At 33.9% G+C, this 20,359-nt stretch overlaps 1 protein-coding gene across 8 annotated transcripts in view; it reads left to right on the top strand.

Annotated features, from left to right (window-relative positions):
- Positions 1-670: 670 nt before the first annotated feature.
- LOC149076594 (uncharacterized) overlaps positions 671-20,359 on the top strand; it is a 307,582-nt gene continuing 287,893 nt past the window's right edge. For all 8 annotated transcript variants that reach the window (XR_016194077.1, XR_016194076.1, XR_016194078.1 and 5 more), the window contains exon 1: positions 671-915. The gene's annotated coding sequence lies outside the window, so the exon portion shown is untranslated. The remainder of the gene's footprint in view (positions 916-20,359) is intronic.

The following is a 20,359-nucleotide window of genomic DNA, read 5'->3' as shown; positions in this document are numbered from 1 at the left end:
TAGTGCTGCTTGCTAGTGGTTCTGTGGGACCCGCTAAAAATGCTGGACACAAAATTCAGATCACGGACGTTTTTTTCTTTTCTTTTTCGCTTCTTCTCTTGAATCTTGTGCTTTGGCTATGAACGAAAAGAGAGAGGAGAAGAGAAAGGCCCCCCCCCCACCAAACCTACTCTCTCTCTCTCTCTCTCTTTTCTTTTTTATGTATATATATATATTTTCTTTTGTTGATGGCGCTGGCAGACCTATAAAATATTAATAGCACTGCTCCATAGAAAACTAAAGAAGACGATGTGTAGGAAAAGAAGCAGAAGGGGGGGGGGGATTGACTTTCTTCGTATTGCGACGGAAGACGAGGAGTTGTGTGGGGCCCTCGGATGAAGGAATGAAGTGTGGGGGGTGCCCAGAGCCGCCCTGGTTTGTATGTATGTGTGTGTATATGTATGTATATATGTATGTATGCTGCTGGCGGCGAGCGAACAGCGCGCGCGGCTACCCCCCAAACGTTAACTCATTCACCGCTAGGTCTTCATTACAATTGCTAATAGCGGGCTCGGGCTCTTCTGAATTCAGAGCGAGTACAGCAGCTTCTCTCTCGCTCGCTCTCTCCTCTTTGCACGGTTTTGCATAGCAGGCAAGGCGGTTGCAGAGATGGGGTCCCTTTCCAGAGAAAAGGCTCAGTCGCCTTCAGACCTCCGGTCTGTCCTGTCTCCCAACTTATTCGATGGACTTACGATTTTACCCCACCCTCATTTTATATTGTATATTATAGTGTGTGTTTCGGAATCTCGGACGACACTCTACGTTCCCGGTGCTGAAAAGTTCCGTAGGTGTTCGAATTCCATTCCCCATCTCTCTGGTACCTTTGGATTGATCTCTGCAACCGCCTGTGCCGCACGAAACTATAATGAGCAAAAGGTAAGACGTTAAAGAGGACTATTGATAGGTGAATTCTATCGGGCTCATATTTTTAGAGTTTGTAATTCGCTAAAATAGTGTGTCGTGGGAAAGAGCGAGAACGTAACCAGGTAGTGCTTTGATTGGCTGCTTCGCGTCACGTGATAAGTAGCCCGATGAGTGTTGCCGGCGATGATGGTGATGGTGGTGGTGGAGAAGGGGGTGTAGCGGAGTAGGAGGGGGAGAAATAAATCCTTAATGATTAAATTTTAGACTTTATATGATTAACATCTATGTCCTAATGAAGGTCCATCCCTACAATATCTTCTAGAAATTATATCATGAGATTTTTCTTAATTCGCGTTGACGTTCCATGATCATTCGGGTAGGGAATTGCCTTTGAATTATCGCGACTAAAATCGTTAGTATTTTTTGTAGCATTTAATCTATAATACCAGCTATAGTCATAGAGTGCACACGAGTATATCCATATTCGCACAATATGGGACTCGATATTAATCCGGGTTACTCTCATCCTCAAACGTTAGATTTTTGTTTACGTTTCGGGGGGGGGGGGTTAATATCAGAATGCAGAATGGTGCAAGTCACATTTGACTCACAAGACTCAATCTAGAAGTGCTAAACTGTTGAAAGAAAAAATGAGACAAGTCTTGGCTTCAAATGATTCGCATGTAGATTGTGAAATCACAAAATTTTCAATACGGCAGAACTTATGTGTGACCGCAATTCTAGTAAAACCCTCTTTTTCTCAAAATTAGAATTAATCGACTTATACCTCTCTGAATTTAATATCCCCCTCATTTATTCACCTCCAAGAGTGCGCACTTGATAATACCGTTTACAGCACAAAATTTAATGCAGGTGGATTTTCATCGAGTATCACGTATTACGTTTTGTATTTTCGGGGAATTCAGCAATTAATGAAATGTATACGCATTTTGAAGCTTTCTCCGAATCCCATAATATGTTTTGTTTTGTGTTTCGATTCATTTCATTCAACAGTGATATTTCTGAATTCGATTCAAAAATATGCAATTTTATTTATAGATTTTCTAACATTCTTCATAGCATTATAATCGGATATGAACAGAATTCAGTCGGATATGAACGTTTGCTTCATACAACACTTGAGCAATTTAATGTTGTCATGCATGTTACAATATGCCAAAAGTTTTTAAGCAAGGAACTAGTCAGCGGCATAACTTAAGCTGAAAACAATAAACGTCCTCCCCTGACAACTTTTACTAAAAAAAAAGAAGAAATATTAAAATATAAATAAATATTAAAATAAAAATAAATGTAAATAAATAATAATAATAATAAATAAAATCTGTCAAACAGTGTTTATTTTTCGTTGAAATACTTCGCGAATTGGTTAAATACCTCCGAGATGAGACCATATCATTCACCGGGTACAGCCTTAGCTATTTTCAAAAGATAGGTCTACACAGTGTTCTACAATACGCATCTAGATGTGTAATCCACGCATCAAAATTCAATTTTCTAAATTTTGTTGAGGGGTGAAAATAGTCCTTAAAATGTTAACTTTTTTAATATAGAGGTTTTCATAAAGAAAAAATACTCCTCTTTTTGAAATTTATCCCTTAAAATTTTGGAGAGGAGTGAAATTACTCTTCAAAATTATTTTTTACATAACACTGGTTTACATGTGAATAAAGGAAAACTAATTTTGTGAGCGCAGTCTGACATGCCTCTCCATCATAATGTATATTGCAATAAAATGTGTACAATACATAATAGTTACGTAAAAGATATTCAACAGGTCAAGTTACGTGTCATTATATTATACGGATAATATAATGACACGAAAAATTACTCCTGTGCATTATTCTGGACAAAAATTATCAACATTTATCGACACGTGCGCAACGTTTATCGTGAAGCACTTTCAGAACGATTTCGAGACACCATAAAAGTGCCTACACACATTGGTTGTGAACCGTAACTACATTAAATAATGTTCAATATAATTTTATTAGGGCTGGGAATCGATTAAAATTTTTAACAGGTTAATCAAAACATTTTAATCGATTAATCGAGTTTTAATCGAATATTTTCAAAAGCTATTCATTCATAGCAAACGTAGTGCTCGTAATTATTCAATATTAATTGATTTATTCTATTCATTTCACGAATCTATCCACTCGTAAGCAAATATATAAATAGATTAAGAAATGAAGGCTGCCCGATTTTGAAGCTATTTAATATCGTCACCCTCTTCTGCCAGAAACGTGAATGTTCAAATTTCTAGAACTTGGAAAACGATTTTTGAACGTTTAAACTCTGCTTATGTTACACTATTGAAGTTGTTCTCCTAAAACGTTTTGTAAAATGTGTTTCAATAGGGGATACACATTTGCATTTCTGGCAAAACTAAGCGAAATAAGTGTGATCCAAACAGCAGACAAACCCAAAAGTGGAAATTTGCACATTCATGTCTCTGGCAAGGGGGACGATATGTTGAACATGCTTATCATATCTTGAATTTTGTTAATTTCAAATCCTCATGTCAAAAAATTTGATCAAAATATTGATTCAAGTATTTTTAAATACCATCACTTATCTGAAATGTTATGTATAAGAACATAATTTAGGACATTTTTAATCGGTTTAGTCAAATAAATCAAGTAAAATTGAAAACTTTTAAAAAGATTTTAATCGGATTGATCGAGTCGATTAACTCAACTAAAATTTTTAACTGCGATTAACAATTGATCGATTAATCGATGAATCGGACCAGTCCTGAATTTTATTCTCCGAAATATTTCGTTGTGCCACCGTAGGGTGTCGTAACACACCAATTGGGAACCACTTGCTTAAAAGATCAGTTATCTATCCTTTTTATTTATTTTGGCAGAAAAAACAGGGTGCCCCATAAATGACCCAATAATTTAATAATTCATAAAAACTGAAGGAATTGTACGGTTTGTGGAAAAGTTATACTCACGGAGCGGGATTTTTTTGATGGGAAAAAAAATTTGTCGACAGAGGACGCTGCACGAAAGAAAATCACTGGAAATACGTAAAAATCAGAGTCCTATAAGGTACAGAGTGGACGATTAATAGCTCATTTCTAAGTTTTCCTGTCACTGGCGCTTACATAAGGTTTTCATTATGATGTTGACATTGGTAGATAAAGCACTATTAGTGAAGTTGTGTTTTACCTCAGCCAGGAATCATCGGGTGAAGTTTTACGAACGTTTCACATAGACAAGAGTTTGAAGAAAAGTTCGGGTCCAGTCACCCCTGCTGGACTGATTTTCCTCACCTTCTATGGACAAAAATTTGAACTAATTTTTTTCCTGTTCCAAAAAAAAAAAAGATAATCGTCTTTTGTTTTTCACCAAATCGCATTCAAATATACCAATTACCTGAATTTTTATGAATTCTCAAAGTATTTACGAATTTAAAGGACACCCTGTATAACTACTATGCATATACCACATTTCTATAAATTTTAGAGAAAACAAATGAGTGAATTTTTCAAGCTTAATTACAGACAACAGTGACAGTTATTATGATAATTTTCAATTCTGAGCTGTAGAAATATTTCTACATTCGAAATAGCAGAAATATATTAATGTAATTTTAATCTAATCGTTCAATTGCTTACCTCTAAATAAGCGGTTTCGACTTGGGGTCATATGTGCTCCCATTTGTGGTCCTAGGATATTCTGGGGGGGGGGGCATGGGTGAAAGTCATGTAGAAAGAAAGCCATGACAGTGGTGAAGTGTAGGGCATAGAGCTCTTAAAATAATAAATTAAGATGCGAAGCAATATTGCTTCTAAGAGAAATATTAATCCAGACTAACTATCCACACACACACATATAGAACGAGGGCCACCTTAACGCATGGGCACGGGGACGGCATGCCCACAAAGGGCCAGATGACGAGATCTAACTCCAAGATTTTCGAAAGTAAGTAAGCACGTAAATATTAAGTTGTCAGTTCTCTCGGGACAACAGACATCCCTCTGCTCCCAGGGACCATAATGTTGAGACAGCCCTGCCTAAAACCAACTACAAGAGGGGAAGCTCACTGGATTCTAGCCAAGAGGTCCGAGACCGACCTTATTCATAAAATTTTCGTTCTAGTATAAATATAAGTGTCTCTTTTCTAAGTAATAGTTAGTGACCTCGGGTAAGATAGGGGACCACGTGAAGAAAATATGGTCCAAAGATGGGCCACGGGGGGAAAAAGAAGTTAAGAAACCCAGCTCTAAACAATGGGCATGCAAACTTCACTCCTTGGGGACAATTCTCGAAAGAGATAAATTACTCCGTGGAACGGAGTTTGCGCACCATACTCTAAACCAATGATTCCCAACGTGGGCGTTAACGCCCCCAGGGGGCCGGTAGAAGCTACGGGTATAACATAGGATCCTATGGGTTAGATTGCGTTGGGGGGCCATGGGAGAAAAAAATTTCTGAAGAAGGGGGCGAGATGGGACAAAAAAAGGTTGGGAATTACTGCTCTAAACCATTTATAATCAATTTATGGCCCGCGGGATAAATGTGGTCCTCGGTGTCATTTGATGTGTCTCACGACAAATAACCAAACCACTCAAGAAGCCAAAGAAAGATTATCAAATCACTCCAGTGTCCCGTTTCATGTTCGAGATTATTTCAGTGGATCGCGGCACATTTCCAGATCATTTAAGCGACACCCAAGCACGGTTCAAAATCATTTGAGCGACCCGCAGCACACCTCCATTTCATTTAAGTGACTGTAGGTAACTCATTTCCAACCCATTACTTGAGTGGTTGACGGCACATTTTCAGATCACTCGATCGCAGGGACACACTTACGGGAGGTCGGAGGGGGAATTGATGCCCCGCGCACTGGACCAGGAAGAAAGAGCACCGAGTTTGCCCTTTTCCGTTCAACGTAACGGAAAAGGGACCGCCAAAATGACACTGGCCCTGGGGACGAAGAAAATTTTCGTTTCTAGTTGTGACCCTGCTCGATTGGCCCATGGCATGCTTTCAGATCACTTGAGTGGCTCGCAGCCTACTTATAAATGATTTAAGCGACCCGCGCGGCATATTTATAAATCATTTTAGTGGCTCTTGGCACATTTTCAGATCATTTAAGTGGGGAACTTCCAGATCACCTGAGAAATTGCGACACATTTCCAGATGATCCAGATAATCCCAGTGGCCCGAGACAGTTTCCAAACGAATGAGAAGGGGCCCAAACTCTACACAAGGTTGAGCATCCAAACTCAAGAATGAAATGCTATTCTATCATTTTGTCTAAAGGTTTCCCGATCTTAGGATAAGAAATTGTTTTGTAACCATTTCGCAAGTCAAAAAACGTACACTTTTTCAGAGAAGAAATACATCTATTTCTCTAACTAAGTGAACCTTTGACATTTTGAGGTTAAAAAGGTTATTTTAAGATAAACAAACAATTATTTCACTATCACGATCATACGAGTCTGAGAAATAAGTGAATGCCAGTTATAATATACTAGAGGACGGTCAAGGTTAATAATTTCACTGAAAATTTGAAAAGGCACAACAAGCACCATGCGACGTTGCGCAAAGTCGAAAAATTGTATATGAACGGGGTACGATTTATCAGTTGACCTTATTGTGCATTGGAATCAAGCGCTTCTTTGTTCAGCGAATAAATAAATTGAACTGCGAAGAAGAAAAAAGATACTGAAGAAAGTAAAAAAGATCTCTAAAAAACTTAACACACCACGTGATACTACGTTGAAGAATCTCGTCGATTATATTCTAGTGAGCGTGATACGAACTTGAAATTAAAACACGAATCGATCCGGGTCGTTCGGGGAGGGGTGGGGACATGTCGCGGCCCCTCTTCCGAACTTGTGTTTAAAATTGTCCAGGAAAGGATATGGATAAATAAAATATGGGAAAAAACACAGAATCAAATTGTGTGGAAATAGCAATATATATATAATAAAATAGGACATTGGGGGTGAGAAATAAAAAGTAATAATGGTAAAGATTGAGAGTGAGACGGCCTCATACATCCATCCATCAAGAAATTAGACAAATCTGGTTTCTCTTAAATTTATGGCCTGCAGATCAAATGTGACTCGTGACCTCAAACCTAATTTATTTTTAATGATTTAATAAGGCAATATAATATAAGGTAATATATTAAGTGATCTGCGGTGCAGTTTCACATCACTAGAGTGTCCGTGACATATTCTCAGATCAAGTGGCTGATTTACAGATTACTTAAATGACCCGTAGCACATTCCCATATCATATAATTGACCCCGCGGCATATTTACGGATCACTTAAGTGTCCACGACACATTCATGGATTACTTAAGTGACCCACGGTTCATTCATAGATCACTTAAGTGTCCCAGGGCATATCATAAATCCCTCAAATGGCCCGCGGCATATTTACAGATTATTTTATTGACCACGTGGCACATTTACAGATCACTTAAGTAACCTGCGGTGCTGTTGCAGGTAATTTAAGTGGCCCACAACATATTTTCAAATCAATGAAGTGGGTAGCACTCTCCAAAAGGTTGAGTGCTCTTGAGTCTAATTCCTTTATGTATTCGGGCCGAGAAAAAAGAGCAGAGACCAGATGACTTTTCTTTCCGAGTTCACCTCGGCATAATATATATCCAGAAAATTTCTATTCCCTCCAATACTCAGGAATAATAAAGATTATTCAGAATGAATAAAAATCATTTAAATAATTTGGGAGTTCCCTGTTTGACTCGGGAACTTGAGCTGGCGCCTTGTGTGTTTCATAGATATAGTATAACCAATAATATCATAATCAAGCGTAAACTAATTATGGTTAGTAATAACCACAATTAATCTTATGCCTATGCCTCGTTTCGTCACCGTTTGAGATGACACTGATGTCCATAAAATATTTATTTTTTCGCTCAGTAACCACTATACAGTGAAATGTTGGGATTTATGGTTGTGACCGTGAAACTTTTTATTAACGTCATCAATGAATCATTCAGATGAGTAGTATGAGCATGACTATGGCGCTTTTTTTTCGGCACGCCCCCTGTGCTGTGGACCCTCCGTCTCAGGTGGGCGTGGCCATATTGGATGGTCGTGTTGTTGGACGGTGGTAGTTTTGGAGGGGGGCGTGGCCATCATGATGGCGGCCATATTGTGTTCATGTTGTTGGAGAGGGGATTTTTCCCCTCCTGTGATCGATTCGTGTTGTTCGTCGAGGTGTGTTTTTGGGTGTCACGTGGCGCTACATGTCGATGACGTCATCTTTCAAGATGGCGTCCTGATGATCGTGTTGTTCGACGAAGGGTCGTCACGTGTCGATGGCGTCATCTTTCAAGATTGCGTCCTGATGGTCGTGTTGTTCGACTATGACGTGACCCAGAGGGCACTACTCATTTCCCTACAGAACACTTGGTGTCACGTTACTGAACTAGCGATCACGTGACCAGGCTTGTGTCCGAGATTATTTTTTCTAGGTTATTTACGAGGTGGCGGAGTTTCCGCAGGATGTTTCTCCATGTCGCCACTAGATGGCAGCACTATTTTAATTGATTTTAATCATTTATTTTTTTTCAAATGTAAAAGTGTTAGGTGGTCAAGCCCTGGGTTCGAACCTGGTTCCTCATGATGACAATCCACAACGTTGACCACTGGACCACCCGACACTTACCAGTACGTTCCTTAATTAGCTATAGTATCTATTTATGCAATATTGTTGACCCCATACAAGAAATTGTTATCGTTAATAAAAATAATGTCCCACGTTAATTTTGCATTGGGTTGTAATCACTTGACTACGATATTTATCTGTTACCCGACATGCTGGTTGTGACGCTGTTATCATTGGATACTGAACATGCAGTAACATGTCTGAACAATCACGTGACCTAGGTTGCGCTGCCGTCAAACATGTCGGAACGTGATTCCCGCGGTCGTTGAAAAATATTTACCTGTTACCACGTCACTGGTTGTGTTCTCGCTAAATCCTATAGGTTCTATGGGTATAACTTGTCTTCACTCGTGGGTATTATTAGATTGTGGAAGGTTAGTATTTGCGCGTTGGCAACACGTCAAAAGTTTATTCTATTGGCTCCGCGTAACCACGTGACAACATTCGTCCAATCGCGAAGTTGTATGGTCCTTGGATCTACTAAGTGCAATCCCGTTTCATTAAAGTCTTGCTCGTGGTCTTCGCTTTTCGTCACTTTCCAGTCTGAACGCCGTTGGTTAAAGACGTATGACATGGCCGATTCGAGTCCACCCGCAAAGAGATTGAGATCTGAGGTAAGTTTATTTTCTATTCATATTTTTCTTCGCAAATGATTTAACTCTATTTTATTTCCAATGCTGAAAACAAAGCCTAATTTTTATATAATATGCCCTGATTTGCGATGCCCCTAACACGATTTTTTTCTTACAGGACAAAATGTCAGAAGATCTGCTAAAACAAATGGCTCTACCCGATCATTCCTACCTGCTGGGTGACTCTGTCTTGGCGAGAGTTTGCGTCTTCAATGGATATATCCTGGTCCACGTAAGGGAGTTCAACTGGTTGAACAACAGATGGTATCCAACCAAAGTCGGTATTGCCGTGGACCAAACTATTTTCAACTGTGTTATGGCGTCATCATACAAGATCAACTATGAACTGGACTATGCTACAGCTTCATCTAAAGTGATTGTGCATAAGGACGTTTACGCAAAGATCGGCCCTACAGAAAAGAATGTCACTATCGTGAAAGAGCGATTTCACAATGGTGTGCCGAGCAAAAATTACATTAAATTGAGCCAAGACCAATGGTATAAGTTGGTTGAACTTAGAGATGACATCAACCTGAGCATAGAGTGTTTTCGTCTGGATCTATTGGATTTGGTCTCGTCTTACGGCGACTACGTGGGGTTCAACAGCTCGAGGAAGCCAACAGTGGATGAACAAAAAGTCATGCGAGACGACCTCCATGCTGCATTCCGTGAGTACATTGTTAAAAAAGGTGACTTAAAATCGTTAAACTATATTGAGAAAACAAACGACCACAATTCTTTTGAGCCATTTTTGAACGCCGTGCAATGTTTTGATATATATGAATTTATTGATGTGTATCTGTCTAGGCAGCACTATGAAGTGAGCTGTGAGTTTTTAAATTCCATTAAGTTTACTGAGTTCGTTAACGATGCTAAACGTCGTCTGGTTGATTAATTTGTATTTGTTACAAGTACGTGAATTAAATTCATTGAATTAAATTTTTGAGTTGGTATTTTATTTTTTGAGTGTTTTACTATTTATTTGACTGTACCTCAACAGAAGTTTCATTATACTTATGGATGGCGTTAAGTCTGTTTCATTCGGTCCAGTAACCGTTGTTGAAGTTGGTAATTATTGCAGGCGTTTTTGACCGACTTCCTTTTTTTAGCCGGATTTCGCACCTTTCGAGCCGGACTTCCTGTCGTCTGGAAAATGTCCGATATATTTTCCGGATCTCGCACCTTGCGAACCAGACTACCTGTCTGGGAGAAATGTCGGATATATATTCAAAATTCGGGGTATGTCCTATTTATTTGGAAATTAAAAAAAAAATGTTTTCAGAGACCTACCGAACCCATGACAGCTGATAAAGTATATTTTCGTTCTCCAGGCTAGTGTGCTAGTCACTGAGCCAATTAGACTTGCTAGGCCTTATGAAATAAGTATATAAAAAATAAAAGTAATAGTACGTATAGCACATTCAAAAAAGTATATTAAAAAAACAACGCTCCTATAACAAACACATAGCTCCTAATTTTGATGGTCTCAAAATATGCCTATGATCGAGGCTACCACTCGTCCTTGGAGTTATTGGTGAAAAGGGTAAATATCGTGAACCATCTCTACTGTTTTTCAATTATTTTCACACTAATTTTCCACAAACCTTTTTTTTTAAATAAATTTTAAAAAATTTTCTCAAGATGGTTGATCACGTGACCCACGTTGATCACATTAATGACGATACTAGGTGGCAGCACTACCGATATATAACTTTCGTGAAAATTATTCACTACGTCGTTATAACAAAGAACTTTTATCACATGCCCCGATTTTCTCTTTGGACATGAAGGTGCTGTATTAGAAATGAATTTAAAAGAGAAAAAATTAAGTCGCCAAATTACGGCGAAAATGCCAATTATGGCACAAAACTAACCAATATTTTTCTCTAGCTGTTTTCAATCCCCAAGTTTGAAAAGATATAGTTCGTTTTTGGTTGATGATGCTAATTAACCACTAGTGTTCAAATTATGCTGCTTCAAGAAGAGCCTTTTTATAAACAAATATTCAAGTTAATCAAACATGATCCAAAAAACGCTCACTTCCCAGGAGTTATTATTTTTATCCCTCTTCTTCGGGTATTTAGGAAATTAAATACCAAAAATAAGAGAATATGCGCACACACACACACATAAAAGTTTTCATTGTCAACATTTCTATATTTCCTTCCATTTCCATAACGAAACGAGATTTGTAACTACAGCCTTAAAAAGCTTATTCTTTAGACATCACTTCTTATACCACATAAATAAGAAAGATATTGTGTCTTCCCGCACTTTATTATTTTATTTCTATTTTAGTTTTTTCATTATGTCACTTTATTCATGGCTTTTATTTTATTTTATTTTTTTATTCACTTCAAACACTTTATTTATTTCATTTTATTTTATCCAACTTATTCCATATTTAGTTATTCAAACTTTTATTCAAAAATTTTAACATTTTCTTTATTTTATTATATTTTTCATTTCGTTTTGCTTCTATTTTATTTTATCACTTTTATTTTATTTATTTATTTATTTTATTCACTTCAAACACTTAAAAATTTATTTATTTCACTTTATCCAAATTATTTTATGTTTTACTTTATTAATTATTCAAACTTTTATTCAGAAATTTTAATATTTTCTTTATTTTATTATCTTTTTCATTTCGTTTTGCTTCTATTTTATTTTATCACTTTTATTTTATTTATTTATTTATTTTATTCACTTCAAACACTTAAAAATTTATTTATTTCACTTTATCCAAATTATTTTATGTTTTACTTTATTAATTATTCAAACTTTTATTCAGAAATTTTAATATTTTCTTTATTTTATTATCTTTTTCATTTCGTTTATTTTTTAATCATTCAAAATTTTATTTTTTAATGTTTCATCGTTTATCTATTTGATTTTATTATCTTTGTGTCAACATTTTATTTTCATTTCTTTATTTTTTATCGTTATTATTTCATCTATATCGTTTCTTCACTATCTTTGTTATTTTCATTGATATATTATTTTTTAAATTTAAACCTACTTTTTGTGTTTCATTATATCACTTTATTCATGCTTTTATTTTATTTTATTATTTTATTCACTTCAAACACTTAAAAATTTATTTATTTCACTTTATTTTATTTTATTCATCTTATTCTACATGTTTGACTTTATTAATTACTCACACTTTTATTCAAAAACTAATTTTTCTTTATTTTATCTATTTGATTTTTATTATCTTAGTGTCAACATTTTATTTTCTTTATGTTTTTATCGTTACTATTCATCTATATATCGTTTTTTTCATTATCTTCGCTATTTGATTTTTATTTACTTAAAATTGTTTATTTCGTCGTTTGAAGATTTTACATTTCTTAAATGATATATATATATATATATATTAATTAAAATGTTATGTGAATAACCTTCACGCTTAGTCCAAAAAATGAGACAGACTACAAATTTATTCAGTTCGATTATTTATTCATATCAAGATATCGATTGCATGCTCGATAAGTTTATACATTTGTCTGGAATTTAAATTAATTCCTTTTATCGTCGGTGTGTTATTGACAAAAACACGAATGTCATAAATTGTATTACATTTCGTGAAAAAAACACCATCACCAAGACGTTGGGAACGAAAACAGTTTCCTCTAAATTTGAAGCTGGGGTCGTCGTACACATTCATTGCAAGGCTAGATAACGTGATAATCACGGACACAACGATGATCCCGATCAAGGCTTTCCCGGTCTCTTCACGGCTAAAAAATTTTCTCTGGGCCGTCACAGCGCTATCCTTTGCTTGCATAACTCTGTACTTATCACGATCTCCACTGGAAGTGACAAATGCTAGCGGGATTTCAGCAATTAATATGCTTCATTATGAAAAATCGACGTGGTCTTTCTAGTGTTAAACTGTATTTACGTTGAATTGGGCATGAAAACCGTGTCTCTGACATGTCTCAATGAATAAAATTTTCATAACTTAAGAAAATATTCATTTCCTGGCGTTTTATGAAATATGAATGTTTCTTACATTTCTGCTGAAAAGATTTCTAATGTTTATCAATCCGGGAAGTTACTCCGGCTTACGTACTATAAAATATTATTTCTGTATGTTTATTCGAGTTTTTTTCATGAATTTTACGTTCCTTAGCAGACATTGTTATAACGAGAGGCATGTTTTTTCGAATAGTGATGAGAATAACAAAAGGCTAAAAATAAACTACTGAATCCGATATGACTGGTGTCAACTAAAGAGTGGACATGACATTTTAACTTTTATTCTTTCTCGCACCAATTTTCTCAGAAGCATGTGTGTATTAAATAAAATAATAATACTTTTATAAAAAAAGGGATAAATAACATGAAAAAATGTTAAAACTCATAAAAATGATAATGGTTGACCTAATCGTCTTTTTCAACAGTCTGGTATGGGTAATAAATTTTTTTATCAGGCGTATACGTTCAAAGTGAATTTAAAGTGATAAATTTTGTCTAAATCAAAGTATTACTCTCAGCATTAACGCTCATATGGGTGAGAAATATTGAGTATTTAATGTGGTATGGGGGTTTCGTGACCTCGTTGATGTTCAACAATTCGATATGAGAGTTATCAAGTACCGATGTAATTTTGCTGAGATTCGTAAAATTCATGAAAAAACACGAAGAAACATACAGAGATAATATTTTATAACATTAAAGCTGAAGTATCTTCGCGGCAATAGGTTAATAAACAATAGAAAGATAGCGGGAAGAAACCTCGACGAAAAATCTTTTCATCGAAAATGCAAGTTTTATCGGAAAATAATTCTTTGAAACGTCGTGAATGATGAGTCCAAGGAAAAGTTTGAATGAGCATACGAAGGGTAAAATAATCGAATTCATATTTTATTAGCTCACGGTAGTTAAAGTATTTTCTGTTAAAAAAGTTGATGAAAATGATACAACTGTGTCTTTTTTTTAAATCAAAAATCGGTAATTTGAAAAGGGGAAAAATCACGAAATCAAAGAAAATATGTCAAAAGGAATTAATGCCTTGAAATAATAAAAGAGGTTTGTTAAGTCTCATCATATTGAACATCATTCGAAAATTACGTGAATACTTTATCCATTTGAACAATTCAGTTTTGAGAAACCTTTATTCATCTCATCCATACACCATAAACCAAACATCTCTGTATTTGTTTCGTCTATCCATCTTTGATATTGCAGTCATCTGTATCCATACTACCTTCTCTATTGTCGCTCTTGTTTGGGGGGTGGGAGAAAAAATCAACTAGTTGACTAGCGCAAAGTTTAGGCTGAATCCTTTGAAACCACTGTGGAAATCTAAGGAAAACTAAAAGAACGACATGTATCCCATTTTGTTGAATTTGTGAAAATAATCTAAGAAGAATAACTTATATATATAAAAACTCATTTCGTTTTATAGTGTGATATCCGGAGTACTTTACGACAACAGCTGAAAAAATCATTTCATTTCGTTAAATCTTGGAATTTTATGTGAACGTAAAATTGTCTTGTTTCTCTTGCATTTTTCATCATAAATTAAGAATTTTCCCTTATATATTATGTTTGTATGTGTTTTTTCTGTGTTTATTTTTTATTTGACATCAGTAATTTTGTCTTGTGTTTTTTTATATTTTTTTGTTAATTTTATAAATATTTTATTTATCCCTTAATAACAATGTAATTTTTTTAATCGTCGGTACAGGCATTTTTCTCTAGATGGTATATATGTTTCCCATAATCCATTGTTTCTTTCATAAAAGTTCTCACAGTGAATGCTTTCCAAAATCAGTTTTTGGTTTTCCAATCTTTAATTCCGACATATTCAATTTCCCGAGATGGACGAATTCTCAGCTGTTTTCTCTCATTCAATTTACTATCTTTTACTAATTTTAACATATTCTATTTCAAATGAAATTAAATTTATTATTTTTATATATACAGAAAAAAAAAATGCCTGTACCGACGATTAAAAAAATTACATTGTTATTAAGGGATAAATAAAATATTTATAAAATTAACAAAAAAATATAAAAAAACACAAGACAAAATTACTGATGTCAAATAAAAAATAAACACAGAAAAAACACATACAAACATAATATATAAGGGAAAATTCTTAATTTATGATGAAAAATGCAAGAGAAACAAGACAATTTTACGTTCACATAAAATTCCAAGATTTAACGAAATGAAATGATTTTTTCAGCTGTTGTCGTAAAGTACTCCGGATATCACACTATAAAACGAAATGAGTTTTTATATATATAAGTTATTCTTCTTAGATTATTTTCACAAATTCAACAAAATGGGATACATGTCGTTCTTTTAGTTTTCCTTAGATTTCCACAGTGGTTTCAAAGGATTCAGCCTAAACTTTGCGCTAGTCAACTAGTTGATTTTTTCTCCCACCCCCCAAACAAGAGCGACAATAGAGAAGGTAGTATGGATACAGATGACTGCAATATCAAAGATGGATAGACGAAACAAATACAGAGATGTTTGGTTTATGGTGTATGGATGAGATGAATAAAGGTTTCTCAAAACTGAATTGTTCAAATGGATAAAGTATTCACGTAATTTTCGAATGATGTTCAATATGATGAGACTTAACAAACCTCTTTTATTATTTCAAGGCATTAATTCCTTTTGACATATTTTCTTTGATTTCGTGATTTTTCCCCTTTTCAAATTACCGATTTTTGATTTAAAAAAAAGACACAGTTGTATCATTTTCATCAACTTTTTTAACAGAAAATACTTTAACTACCGTGAGCTAATAAAATATGAATTCGATTATTTTACCCTTCGTATGCTCATTCAAACTTTTCCTTGGACTCATCATTCACGACGTTTCAAAGAATTATTTTCCGATAAAACTTGCATTTTTGATGAAAAGATTTTTCGTCGAGGTTTCTTCCCGCTATCTTTCTATTGTTTATTAACCTATTGCCGCGAAGATACTTCAGCTTTAATGTTATAAAATATTATCTCTGTATGTTTCTTCGTGTTTTTTCATGAATTTTACGAATCTCAGCAAAATTACATCGGTACTTGATAACTCTCATATCGAATTGTTGAACATCAACGAGGTCACGAAACCCCCATACCACATTAAATACTCAATATTTCTCACCCATATGAGCGTTAATGCTGAGAGTAATACTTTGATTTAGACAAAATTTATCACTTTAAATTCACTTTGAACGTATACGCCTGATAAAAAAATTTATTACCCATACCAGACTGTTGAAAAAGACGATTAGGTCAACCATTATCATTTTTATGAGTTTTAACATTTTTTCATGTTATTTATCCCTTTTTTTATAAAAGTATTATTATTTTATTTAATACACACATGCTTCTGAGAAAATTGGTGCGAGAAAGAATAAAAGTTAAAATGTCATGTCCACTCTTTAGTTGACACCAGTCATATCGGATTCAGTAGTTTATTTTTAGCCTTTTGTTATTCTCATCACTATTCGAAAAAACATGCCTCTCGTTATAACAATGTCTGCTAAGGAACGTAAAATTCATGAAAAAAACTCGAATAAACATACAGAAATAATATTTTATAGTACGTAAGCCGGAGTAACTTCCCGGATTGATAAACATTAGAAATCTTTTCAGCAGAAATGTAAGAAACATTCATATTTCATAAAACGCCAGGAAATGAATATTTTCTTAAGTTATGAAAATTTTATTCATTGAGACATGTCAGAGACACGGTTTTCATGCCCAATTCAACGTAAATACAGTTTAACACTAGAAAGACCACGTCGATTTTTCATAATGAAGCATATTAATTGCTGAAATCCCGCTAGCATTTGTCACTTCCAGTGGAGATCGTGATAAGTACAGAGTTATGCAAGCAAAGGATAGCGCTGTGACGGCCCAGAGAAAATTTTTTAGCCGTGAAGAGACCGGGAAAGCCTTGATCGGGATCATCGTTGTGTCCGTGATTATCACGTTATCTAGCCTTGCAATGAATGTGTACGACGACCCCAGCTTCAAATTTAGAGGAAACTGTTTTCGTTCCCAACGTCTTGGTGATGGTGTTTTTTTCACGAAATGTAATACAATTTATGACATTCGTGTTTTTGTCAATAACACACCGACGATAAAAGGAATTAATTTAAATTCCAGACAAATGTATAAACTTATCGAGCATGCAATCGATATCTTGATATGAATAAATAATCGAACTGAATAAATTTGTAGTCTGTCTCATTTTTTGGACTAAGCGTGAAGGTTATTCACATAACATTTTAATTAATATATATATATATATATATCATTTAAGAAATGTAAAATCTTCAAACGACGAAATAAACAATTTTAAGTAAATAAAAATCAAATAGCGAAGATAATGAAAAAAACGATATATAGATGAATAGTAACGATAAAAACATAAAGAAAATAAAATGTTGACACTAAGATAATAAAAATCAAATAGATAAAATAAAGAAAAATTAGTTTTTGAATAAAAGTGTGAGTAATTAATAAAGTCAAACATGTAGAATAAGATGAATAAAATAAAATAAAGTGAAATAAATAAATTTTTAAGTGTTTGAAGTGAATAAAATAATAAAATAAAATAAAAGCATGAATAAAGTGATATAATGAAACACAAAAAGTAGGTTTAAATTTAAAAAATAATATATCAATGAAAATAACAAAGATAGTGAAGAAACGATATAGATGAAATAATAACGATAAAAAATAAAGAAATGAAAATAAAATGTTGACACAAAGATAATAAAATCAAATAGATAAACGATGAAACATTAAAAAATAAAATTTTGAATGATTAAAAAATAAACGAAATGAAAAAGATAATAAAATAAAGAAAATATTAAAATTTCTGAATAAAAGTTTGAATAATTAATAAAGTAAAACATAAAATAATTTGGATAAAGTGAAATAAATAAATTTTTAAGTGTTTGAAGTGAATAAAATAAATAAATAAATAAAATAAAAGTGATAAAATAAAATAGAAGCAAAACGAAATAAAAAAGATAATAAAATAAAGAAAATATTAAAATTTCTGAATAAAAGTTTGAATAATTAATAAAGTAAAACATAAAATAATTTGGATAAAGTGAAATAAATAAATTTTTAAGTGTTTGAAGTGAATAAAATAAATAAATAAATAAAATAAAAGTGATAAAATAAAATAGAAGCAAAACGAAATGAAAAATATAATAAAATAAAGAAAATGTTAAAATTTTTGAATAAAAGTTTGAATAACTAAATATGGAATAAGTTGGATAAAATAAAATGAAATAAATAAAGTGTTTGAAGTGAATAAAAAAATAAAATAAAATAAAAGCCATGAATAAAGTGACATAATGAAAAAACTAAAATAGAAATAAAATAATAAAGTGCGGGAAGACACAATATCTTTCTTATTTATGTGGTATAAGAAGTGATGTCTAAAGAATAAGCTTTTTAAGGCTGTAGTTACAAATCTCGTTTCGTTATGGAAATGGAAGGAAATATAGAAATGTTGACAATGAAAACTTTTATGTGTGTGTGTGTGCGCATATTCTCTTATTTTTGGTATTTAATTTCCTAAATACCCGAAGAAGAGGGATAAAAATAATAACTCCTGGGAAGTGAGCGTTTTTTGGATCATGTTTGATTAACTTGAATATTTGTTTATAAAAAGGCTCTTCTTGAAGCAGCATAATTTGAACACTAGTGGTTAATTAGCATCATCAACCAAAAACGAACTATATCTTTTCAAACTTGGGGATTGAAAACAGCTAGAGAAAAATATTGGTTAGTTTTGTGCCATAATTGGCATTTTCGCCGTAATTTGGCGACTTAATTTTTTCTCTTTTAAATTCATTTCTAATACAGCACCTTCATGTCCAAAGAGAAAATCGGGGCATGTGATAAAAGTTCTTTGTTATAACGACGTAGTGAATAATTTTCACGAAAGTTATATATCGGTAGTGCTGCCACCTAGTATCGTCATTAATGTGATCAACGTGGGTCACGTGATCAACCATCTTGAGAAAATTTTTTAAAATTTATTTAAAAAAAAAAGGTTTGTGGAAAATTAGTGTGAAAATAATTGAAAAACAGTAGAGATGGTTCACGATATTTACCCTTTTCACCAATAACTCCAAGGACGAGTGGTAGCCTCGATCATAGGCATATTTTGAGACCATCAAAATTAGGAGCTATGTGTTTGTTATAGGAGCGTTGTTTTTTTAATATACTTTTTTGAATGTGCTATACGTACTATTACTTTTATTTTTTATATACTTATTTCATAAGGCCTAGCAAGTCTAATTGGCTCAGTGACTAGCACACTAGCCTGGAGAACGAAAATATACTTTATCAGCTGTCATGGGTTCGGTAGGTCTCTGAAAACATTTTTTTTTTAATTTCCAAATAAATAGGACATACCCCGAATTTTGAATATATATCCGACATTTCTCCCAGACAGGTAGTCTGGTTCGCAAGGTGCGAGATCCGGAAAATATATCGGACATTTTCCAGACGACAGGAAGTCCGGCTCGAAAGGTGCGAAATCCGGCTAAAAAAAGGAAGTCGGTCAAAAACGCCTGCAATAATTACCAACTTCAACAACGGTTACTGGACCGAATGAAACAGACTTAACGCCATCCATAAGTATAATGAAACTTCTGTTGAGGTACAGTCAAATAAATAGTAAAACACTCAAAAAATAAAATACCAACTCAAAAATTTAATTCAATGAATTTAATTCACGTACTTGTAACAAATACAAATTAATCAACCAGACGACGTTTAGCATCGTTAACGAACTCAGTAAACTTAATGGAATTTAAAAACTCACAGCTCACTTCATAGTGCTGCCTAGACAGATACACATCAATAAATTCATATATATCAAAACATTGCACGGCGTTCAAAAATGGCTCAAAAGAATTGTGGTCGTTTGTTTTCTCAATATAGTTTAACGATTTTAAGTCACCTTTTTTAACAATGTACTCACGGAATGCAGCATGGAGGTCGTCTCGCATGACTTTTTGTTCATCCACTGTTGGCTTCCTCGAGCTGTTGAACCCCACGTAGTCGCCGTAAGACGAGACCAAATCCAATAGATCCAGACGAAAACACTCTATGCTCAGGTTGATGTCATCTCTAAG

This window comes from Pholcus phalangioides, unplaced genomic scaffold (assembly GCF_987345545.1).
Source record: "Pholcus phalangioides strain wild (caught in Gottingen) unplaced genomic scaffold, Ppha-v1.0 ptg000015l_1, whole genome shotgun sequence".
NCBI lineage: Eukaryota > Metazoa > Arthropoda > Arachnida > Araneae > Pholcidae > Pholcus > Pholcus phalangioides.
This window is presented reverse-complemented; position numbering and strand designations above follow the sequence as displayed.